Raw genomic sequence first — 9,603 nt, forward strand, 5'->3', positions numbered from 1 at the left:
GGAGGACATAGATAGCTTCCTGACAGCCTTTGAGAATGCCTGCGAGATGCACAGGGTTGACACTGCAGACAGGCTCCAGTTTCTCATCCCCTTACTGGCCCCAAAGCCATGGAGGTGTACAGCCAAATGACAGGGGCGGAGGCAGGGGACTACGAATTGTTCAAAAAGACCTTGCTCTGTGAGTTTGGGCTGACCCCTGAGATGTACCGGAAAAGGTTCCGGAGTCAGCATAAAACGCCTGAGATCACATACCTACAACTGGTCAACCGAATGCAGGGATATGCCCGCAAGTGGACAGCTGGGGCCCAAGCTAAAGAGGACCTGCTTGACCTAATTGTACTGGAGCAACTGTATGAACAGTGCCCTTCCGACCTGAGACTATGGTTGGTGGACAAAAAGCTAGAGAACCCACAGCATGCAGGGCAGCTGGCCGACCAGTTTGTGAACAGTCGGTCCGGGGGTAGCAGGGAGAAGTCCCAAAAGAACAGGCCCCCCACGATGCAGAGAGAGAGTCACCATGGGACCTTCCAGCAGGGACATATGGAGAACCCGCCACCCAAGGGGAACGCCTGGCGTCGGAACCCTCCGACCCACTAGAGGGGACCAATGGGACCTGAGCTGCTATCCCTCTGGCCAGAGAGGCCACGTACAGACCCAGTGCCCCAGGCTCAGGGACAGACTGAGCAGACCCAACCTACCCAGGGTAAACTGGGTAGGGACAAAACTGGATGAGGGGCAGACGGCCCAAGCAAGGGGGGCTGCTAGCTTACCACCTGCTCAGGAGGGAAGAATACCCCCAGGCAGCTCCACCAGAGAGCTGGAGGCTCTGGACTAAGCATTCTCGGTTTAGAGGGTGGGCATGGGGCAGTCCCTCCGGAGAGAGTGCCTTGTTCCTCTGGAGGTAGATGGGAGGAAGGTCAATGGATAGTGGGATATGGGCGCAGAGGTGACGCTGGCCTGGCCCGAGGTGGTGGCCCCAGATCGAGTGGTGCCCAACACCTGCCTGACCCTGACGGGGGTGGGTGGGACCCCATTCAAGGTGCCCGTGGCAAGGGTACACCTAAAATGGGGGGCCAAGGGCCCCAAGGATGTGGGGGTGCACCACCATTTGCCCACTGAGGTTTTGATGGGGGGGACTTAGAGGACTGGCCAAGCAACCTCCAGACCACCCTGGTTGTAAACCATAGCCAGAGCCAGCGAGGGGCACTGCGCCCTGACCTTGGGGAGGATACCACACCGGAGGCACAGGACCCTACCGTGGTGGGGAGGGAGCACTGAGGGGCATGGCTCAGAGAGGCTGTGGCCTCAGACCCGGCCAATGAGAGGGAACCGGGCCCCATAACTTCCCCAGCTGCTGAGTTCCAGGCCAAGTTGCAGCAAGATCCCTCCTTGCGGAAGCTCAGGGACCTGGCCGACCTCAACGTGGTGCAGACCATGAGGAGATGTTGCCAGAAGATGTTCCTGTGGGAGAAGGGGTTCCTGTACCGAGAATGGGCTCCCCAAGGGGAAGTGGAGTCCTGTGGGATCAGGAGGCAGGTGGTGGTACCCCAGAAGTATCGCCACAAGCTACTGTACCTGATCCATGACATCCCCTTCTCAGAAACCCGGGGAATCCAGTGCACCTGGCAGAGGCTGCTACAGAACTTTTACCGGCCTGGGGTCTTTACCATTATACGGCAGTATTGCCGATCCTGTGACCCCTGTCAGAGGGTGGGAAAGGCCCGGGACAAGGGGAAAGCAGCTTTGAGACCTTTGCCCATCATAGAGGAACCTTTCCAGAAGGTGGCCATGGACATAGTGGGACCTCTCAGGAAGACGACCCGGTCAGGGAAGAAATCATTCTGGTAGTGGGAGATTTTGCCCCCCGCTACCCCGAGGCAGTGCTCTGAGTTTCCATTGAAGCAGACACCGTGGCAGGTGTGCTTCTGACCATTTTCAGCTGAGTGGGGTTCCCCAAGAAAGTCTTCACAGACCAAGGATCCAACTTCATGTCGGCCCGGCTCCGGTGCTTGTGGGAGAAATGTGGGGTCCAGCACAACTGGGCCTCAGCTTATCACCCCCAGTCCAATGCGCTGGTGGAGAGGTTCAATGGGATGCTAAAGATGATGCTGAAAACCTTTATGAACCAGCACCCGCAGGATTGGGACAAGTACTGCGTTGTTCGCAGTACTTGGGAGGTACCCAAGGAATCTACCGGATTTTCGCCTTTCGAACTGTTATATGGAAGGAAGGTAAGGGGCCCCCTGGACCTGATGAGAGAGGAATGGGAGGGGAAGGACACTCCCAAGGAGAGTAAGTGGTGGAGTATGTCCTGATCTTCCGAGAGAGACTTGCTGAACTCATGGGCCTGGCCAAGGAGAATCTGGCCAGAGCCCAGAAGAAGCAGAAGGTATGGTATGACCGCACGGCACGGGCCCGTGCCTACGATACCGGGGACCCGGTGATGGTTCTCATCCCTGTAAGAAAGAACAAACTATAGGCCGACTGAGAGGGCCCTTTCAAGGTTGTCAAGCAGCTAAATGAGGTAAACTATGTGATGGAGCTGTCTAACCGGGCGCACCACCACCGGGTGGTCCATGTGAATATCATGAAGCTATATTAAGCCGGGGGAATGTGGTGTTGGCTGTGTGTGGACATTGAGAGGAGCAGGGAGATGACCCTTTAGTAGATCTATTCCCTGGAACCAGAGCTGGTTCACCCCTGGAAACAATTCCCCTCTCCGATCAGCTAACCCCTGCCCAGCAAGCTGAGATCAGGGGGGTGCTGCATCCGTACCGACAGCTGTTTTCCAACCAGCCTGAACGCACTAATCTGACTGTCCACCGGGTACAGACCGGATCGCACCCGCCGATAAGATGCTCCCCCTTCCGAGTCACAGGGAAAACTGCTCAGGACCTGGAAAGAGAGGTCAGGGACATGCTGTCTTTGGGGTGATCCAGCCATCGGCCAGCACTTGGGCCTTGCCGGTGGTGCTGGTCCCCAAAAAGGACGAGGTTATCCGGTTCTGTGTGGACGATTGGAAGCTCAAGGCCACCACTGTATCTGATGCCTACCCCATGCCCAGGCCTGATGAGCTCCTAGACAAATTGGGAGGAGCTCAAGACCATACCACCATGGACCTTACAAAGGGCTACTGGCAAGTGCCGCTGGATGCAGATGCCCGGCTGAAATCAGCCTTTAACACCCCTCTGGGGCTCTATGAGTTCCTGACGCTGCCTTTCGGCCTCAAGGGAGCACCGGCCACCTTCCAGCGCCTGGTGGATCAGCTACTGAGGGGGATGGAGAGTTTTGCCGTGGCGTATATTGATGACATCTGTGTCTTTAGCCAGACCTGGGAGGACCATGTGTCCCAGGTTAGACAAGTGCTGGACCAACTCCAGGAGGCTGGGCTGACTGTAAAAGCGGAGAAGTGCAAGGTAGGGATGCCTGAAGCATCTTACCTGGGCCATCGGGTGGGGAGCGGCCGCCTGAAGCTGGAACTAGCTAAGGTGGAGGTGATCAGAGACTGGCCCGCTCCCCACACCAAAAAGCAGGTCCAAGCCTTTATTGGGTTGGCAGGATGCTACCGAAGGTTTGTGCCCCGCTTTAGCGCCATAGCTACCCCCATCACCGAGCTATGCAAGAAGGGGAAGCCAGACAAGTTGGTCTGGAACAAGCAGTGCCAGGAAGCTTTCCGGGGGCTGAAGGAGGCTCTGGCCAGTGGCCCAGTTCTAGCAAACCCAGACTTTGACAAGCCCTTTATAGTGTTCACCGACACCTCAGACACGGGACTGGGGGCGGTGTTAATGCAGGAGGATGAAAAGGGGGAGAGACACCCCATCATGTACCTGAGCAAGAAGTTGATACCCCGGGAGCAACACTTCGCAGCCATCAAGAAGGAGTGCCTGGCCATGGTGTGGGGCCTCAAAAAACTAGAGCCACATCTCTTCGGGCGACACTTCACCTTGTGCACCAACTACTCTCCCCTGACCTGGCTGCACCAGATGAAAGAAGCCAACACCAAACTCCTGAGGTGGAGCCTGCTCCTGCAGGATTAAGACATGGATGTGGTCCATGTGAAGGGAAGTGCCAACATGAGAGCGGATGCGTTGTCCCGGAGAGGGGGCCCTGAACTTCCCCAGGTCACTGGTCAGAGCGACCCCGCTCAGTTCAGTCTCCAAGGGGGAGAGATGTGGTGCAGGAGGGAGGGGGGAGTGTTGACTTGGGAATGTGGCAGGGGAGTTTCACTGGGGATGGGAGACCTGAGAGCCTGTAACCTGAGCCAGGACGGGGAGGGGGAGGTAACACCTCTGCCCTGGGAAGGTGGACAAAGGCTGCAGGAGGGAGCCTGCTGGGGGGGGGGTTAGTTTCAGTTTGGTGCTGGGTGGTGGAACGCAGGGAACCCCAGGTAGGGTCTAAGCTCCCTGCTCCCCCAGAAGGACTTGACTAAGGGGTCCTGGTTGTACCCCCAATCTCTGTTTAAGACTGTATTCCTATTGTCCAATATACCTTCCATTTTACTGGCTGGCTGAGAGTCACAGTGAATCCCAGGAAGAGGGGTGCAGGCCCTGGACTCCCCCACATCCATGACAGGGAGACTATTCCCTCCAACTCTTTCCCGGCCCTAAGGGCAAGGGACTGCAGGAGAGGGTGGAGAGGAGCAACCGGGGGGCAGGATCTTGGGGAGATGCGGCGATGTGGGGTTGGGAACTTGGGGGGAAGGTGGGGGCTCAGGGGGAAGGGGGAGACACAGTTTGGGAGCCTGTGGCACCCACACTTTTAGGGGGCTTCTGCAGCTCCTGCCCACAAGAATGACAAAATATTAGCAGGCTATTGTTTTAACTGCTTGACCACTTTGTGAGGTGGGCTTGTTGTGACTTAACTGTTTCTAAGGTCTCTGCTGTCTGTAACCTTTTCCCTGTTCATTGGCTGACTGAGGATGGTGCGGGGATGGTTTGGCTTTTGAAAAATCTTTCTCTGTGGTATTATAAAGGAGTAAGTGACAGGAAGAACCCCGCCCCCACCCCCACATCATTCTTGCTGCAGGGAGCCGGGTTTTCTTCTCAAATTCTGAATTTCACCAATGTCCAGGTCTGGGAATGTCCAACGCGGGCAATTCTAATGGGAAGATGGATGTAGGCACTTAACCTGTACAGACGTCCTATGGCAGTGGGGTGGGAATTAAGAATATTTTGAGGATCTTTGGGGAATAGAGACTTTACTGACAAGGTTTGTCTCTGTTCCTGTTTCACCTTGAGGTATTTGGTCAAGAAATTACTGTTTATTTTTCTATTATATTAATTAAACTCTAAACATTATTTAATCAGTCATAAACATTACTGTCACTTGAATTTCCCCTCTGCTAGCAAGAAGGAACTGAAGTTTATGACTTTCTGGGAAGGGCAGAGATAGTAAATTGGGGGATTTCAATGGCTGCATTGGTGGGTGGGTTTTTTACGCTCCCATCTCAGTGCACAGAGTGAAATACTCAGGCAATGACTATACTACACTATTATGTCACTGGAACTGACACAGTTATTACATTGCTTGGGTGTGTCAGCAACACACATCCTCGGTCATCTGCCGCAACATCCAGCTAGGTCAGGGCTGTCCTGGCCTCTGTCGAGGGAGGGCTCAACTGGGAGAAGGGGCAGACTAGGGGAGTTTGTCTCTGATATATAAGGGCTTTGTCAGCAGGAAGCTGTAGGTCACATGCTGGGGGTGACACTGGGGTTTGAGCTGGGGCAGCAGCTAGAGAGGAGCAATGTGTATGTGTGTGTGTGTGTGTGTGTGTGTGTGTTTGGGCGGGGGGTTCACTTGATAAAAATGAACCTGCCAAGCCTCTCCCGCTGCTGGAGCAAAAGCCTCTCTTTTATCTCCTCAACTCCCCTCATGAAAATTTCCACCTCTCCCTCAGTGCTCATGGACGCCCTCATTCCCATGGAGATTTTTAATTGTTGTAACTTGTCCTTGGCCTTGTCCAAACAGTTTTCCCAGACAAATTATCAAGGACATTTCAAATGAGAAAAACAAACCAAACCAAATGCAAACCACAGAAATCCCCACCACACACAGTTTGGGGCTGAATTTTTCGACTGAAATTTGGAGACAATAAAACTCATCCCTCTGTTGGCCAGAACCCAAAGCTAGACCTCCCCTAGGTCTCTGTGACTTCTGCTACCAAACCACCAATGCGCTAACATCTCTTGTGAGACATTTTCCTGCACAATACTGCTGCTATTCCAGTTATTGACTCCAGGAAACATTTTCCTGAGCCTGGTTCAGTGTGTCACTGGTTTCTCTAGCACAGGTCAGTTCCTGGCCCTGTGGTCCAGACAGCCTCATTCACATCAAGCTTCAAATTAAAAATCATTTCCCATTCCTGTTTTGTGGGAGGGGAGACTTTTGAAAGCCCTCTCTGTGCGACTGTACATGGGAAAGCAAAGAGAACAAACCCCAAATCCCCTCTGTGCTTTCGGAGCCAGGTTTGCTGTGGGGAAATTTTGTATTTCACTTCAATCTCTTATTACAGACCTAAAAGTGGCAATTCTTCAACAAAAAAACTTCAAAAACAGTCTCCAAGGGGAGACTGCTGAATTGGAGTTAATTTCCAATCTGGATACAACTAGTTTAGACTTGAATATAGACTGGGAGTGGATGTGTCATTACAAAAAAGTAAAACTACTTCCCCTTGTTTATTTTCCCTCCTATTGTTCTTGAAAAGTGCTGGAAATGACCCACCTTGATTATCACTACAAAAGTTCCCCCTCCCCCCGCCATTGCCCGCCCCCCACTCTCCCGCTGGTAAAAGCTCATCTTTCCTGATCACACTTGTTACAGTGTCTATGGTATCACCCATTCTTTCATTTTCTCTGTGTATATAAATCTCCCCATTATAGTTTCCACTGTATGCATCCGATGAAGTGAGCTGTAGCTCACAAAAGCTTATGTTCTAATAAATTTGTTAGTCTCAAAGGTGCCACAAGTCCTCCTTTTCTTTTTAAGCCTGGGAACTGTGATTATTTACCAGTTTCTGTGGCATTCAAGCACTAGGGTGCCCGCAGCTGTGATGGCTGAGTGGTTAAGGCGCTGGAGTCAAAATCCCATAGGGTTCCCCTGCGCAGGTTTGAATCTTGCTCACAGCGAGGCCTGTGTTTTAGCCAATCTCTAACCCAGGCGATACTCTCTACACCCCCTGAGACGCTCTCAATTCTCTCCCCACTGCAAGTAAATCCTGTTCTGCTCCTTTCATAGAGATCCCTGGGACACCACCTCACACTGTGCCCCTGAGGTGTCAGGCAAACTCTCAGCACCTGAAGCCTCTGCCACTCACCTAACGCTCCCTGCCCCATAGATCAGCCATAACCCTGGGTCTGTTCCTCCCTCTAGAGTGTGAAAGGAGCCGTCAGTGCAGCCAGAGGTGCCGACTCCATGGGTGCTAGAGGGCTGCAGCACCAACGGAAACAAAACAGTAGCTGCTCAGCACCCGCTGGCAGCCAGCTCCCCCCAGCACCTCCCACCTGCTAGCAGGCCTGGCCCACAAGCTCCTCCTCTTCAGCACCTCCCGCCTGCCACTGATCCAGTGTGCAGGAGGAAGAAATAGGACAGGGTTGGGTTTGGGGCAGAGGTCAAGCAAGCCCCAGGAAGTCTCAAAGTCAGCACCTCTGAGTACAGAAGCCTTCCCTGAGTCTGAGCTACCAGGATCCCTGCCACAGAGAAGGGTGCACAAGTCTCAGCCTCCCTTTCCCACACATGGCTCTGGACACCACCAGGAATGATTTGGCTCCCGCACACAAGGCAACCGGAGAGCTGAGTGCCTGGATAGGGGCTTGAACCCTGGTCCCGCCCATTAAGATCCTGATGCTCTATGGACTGAGCTGGCCAGGCTTGCTTAGAGCCTCTCCCCGTCCTCCTTTTGTCCATGGCCACTGCCGATTCCTCCTCCTCCTCCTGCCTCCTGCACCTCATGGTCAATAAATCTCTGCACCTAGAGAGCCGGCCACCCGCTGCACCCCAATCCCCCATGCCTAAGCTGCCCTGCAACTGGCTCCATAGAATTAAATCTCACGTCTCGCTGGGAACTTGACTTCTTGTGCCCAGTGAGTCTCTGCCCCCCTCAGTAGCTGACCCACAGTGTTCACCTTTTCCAAAGAAGTGCTTGGAAAGGCTTTTCTTGTGTGACCGCGTGGTCTAATGGATAAGGCGTCTGACTTCGGATCAGGCGATTGAGGGGTCGAGTCCCTTCGTGGTTGAACTTGTGCAGTTTTCCCTTTGTGCTGAAAGTCCTGCTTTCTTCAGGGCTGGATCCTCTTCTTGGCTGCTTAGGCCAATGCTCTGGCTTCACCTAGACACCCGGGAAAGAGTTGGGTTTGGGCATCACAAAGGCTAGGGCATGAGTCCCAGGTGCGTCCAGTCTAGCCTTTGCCATTCCTGATTCGGCAGAGTGAATGGGCAGCTGCCCGGGCTAGCGTGTAGAGCAGTTTCCCTCCTCCAAATGTGCAGCTGTCCCTGTGCTTGAGGGGGCTAAATAGCACCTGGGGAGCTGGGTGTTTCTCTGCTTCTCACTAGCTGGGGAAAAGCCTCTTGGGGTAAAATCTCCTGCCCCACTGCAAAAGTGAGCACCTGAATGGGAACGGTCAGAGGCCCCACCAGGGGTGGCCCTGCTTTGCTACCATCTTCTGATACTGGCCACTGAGCATCAGCAGCTGTCCCACATGCTGGTCTGTGGGTTGCCTTCAGTGGGTGTTTGGCATGGCTGGCAGCAGGCTGGCGGCAGGTGTCTTATGCCTGTTGGCTGGCCATGCCCTCCTCTTGCCCTGCCCTCAGTTGCTCTATGGCTTATAAACCGTCCCTTGGAGCTGTCAGCACCAGCCACCTCTGCTCTAGGTGCCCAGAGGAGGAGAGGTGCGTTGGGCTCCAGTCTGGGACTCTTCCTCCCTCCTGCCTAGCCCTGACTAGGAAGCCTGGCCCAGGCACTCCTTACCTCATGCACCATATGGGGAAGAGGAAAAGTTTGACAGCAAGTGAAAGGGCCAAACTTGTGGCAATCTGGTGAAGAAGCGAGAATCCCAAACACCAGGTCAAATCACAGGACTACAGGTATCAGTAGCCAGTTCTAGAGCCCCAACCACGGCAGCCATCCCATGCAAAACTGGACTCCAGTGGGCAGGAGTCACCCAGTAGGAGGTAAACAAGTCGCTCTTGCGCAGCCGGAGACAGGAGCACTTTGAGCTCCAAGGATTTACCACAACGTCCCACTGAGATTTGAACTCAGATTGCAGGATTCAGAGTCCTGAGTGCTGACCATTACACCATGGGACCAGCTTCTGCTGCCTTCATTGGCCATCAGTGACCCTCACAGGGCTGGCTTGTGTAAGGGGACTGTTGGTCCTTTAGTAAAATTTTATGGGCCCACACAGGTATAAAGAAAAACCACACACACAGGCAGTGTTTGAGTGTCATAGACAAGAGGGTGTTCACAAAGGTGGTTTCGGAAGCAAAGATTGAGGGGGGTCAGGGGGTGAAGAATCACAGAATAAGCCATGCTCTGGGCTCTGCTTGACCCCTCTTGACACAGGTGGCTGGTGGATAGCAGAGATTTTTAGATGTGTGAAATCTGCCCTG

The 9,603-nt window shown here is 53.8% G+C and overlaps 2 non-coding genes across 2 annotated transcripts; one reads left to right on the forward strand and one right to left on the reverse strand.

The window, feature by feature from the left end:
- The first annotated feature begins 7,042 nt into the window (after positions 1-7,042).
- Positions 7,043-7,124, forward strand: TRNAL-CAA. Its single transcript has one exon. It is a non-coding gene; the product is annotated as a tRNA-Leu (tRNA).
- Positions 7,125-9,228: 2,104 nt separating this feature from the next.
- Positions 9,229-9,300, reverse strand: TRNAQ-CUG. The gene has a single exon. It is a non-coding gene; the product is annotated as a tRNA-Gln (tRNA).
- Between the last annotated feature and the right edge of the window lie 303 nt (positions 9,301-9,603).

This window comes from Dermochelys coriacea, chromosome 22 (assembly GCF_009764565.3).
Source record: "Dermochelys coriacea isolate rDerCor1 chromosome 22, rDerCor1.pri.v4, whole genome shotgun sequence".
Lineage (NCBI taxonomy): Eukaryota > Metazoa > Chordata > Testudines > Dermochelyidae > Dermochelys > Dermochelys coriacea.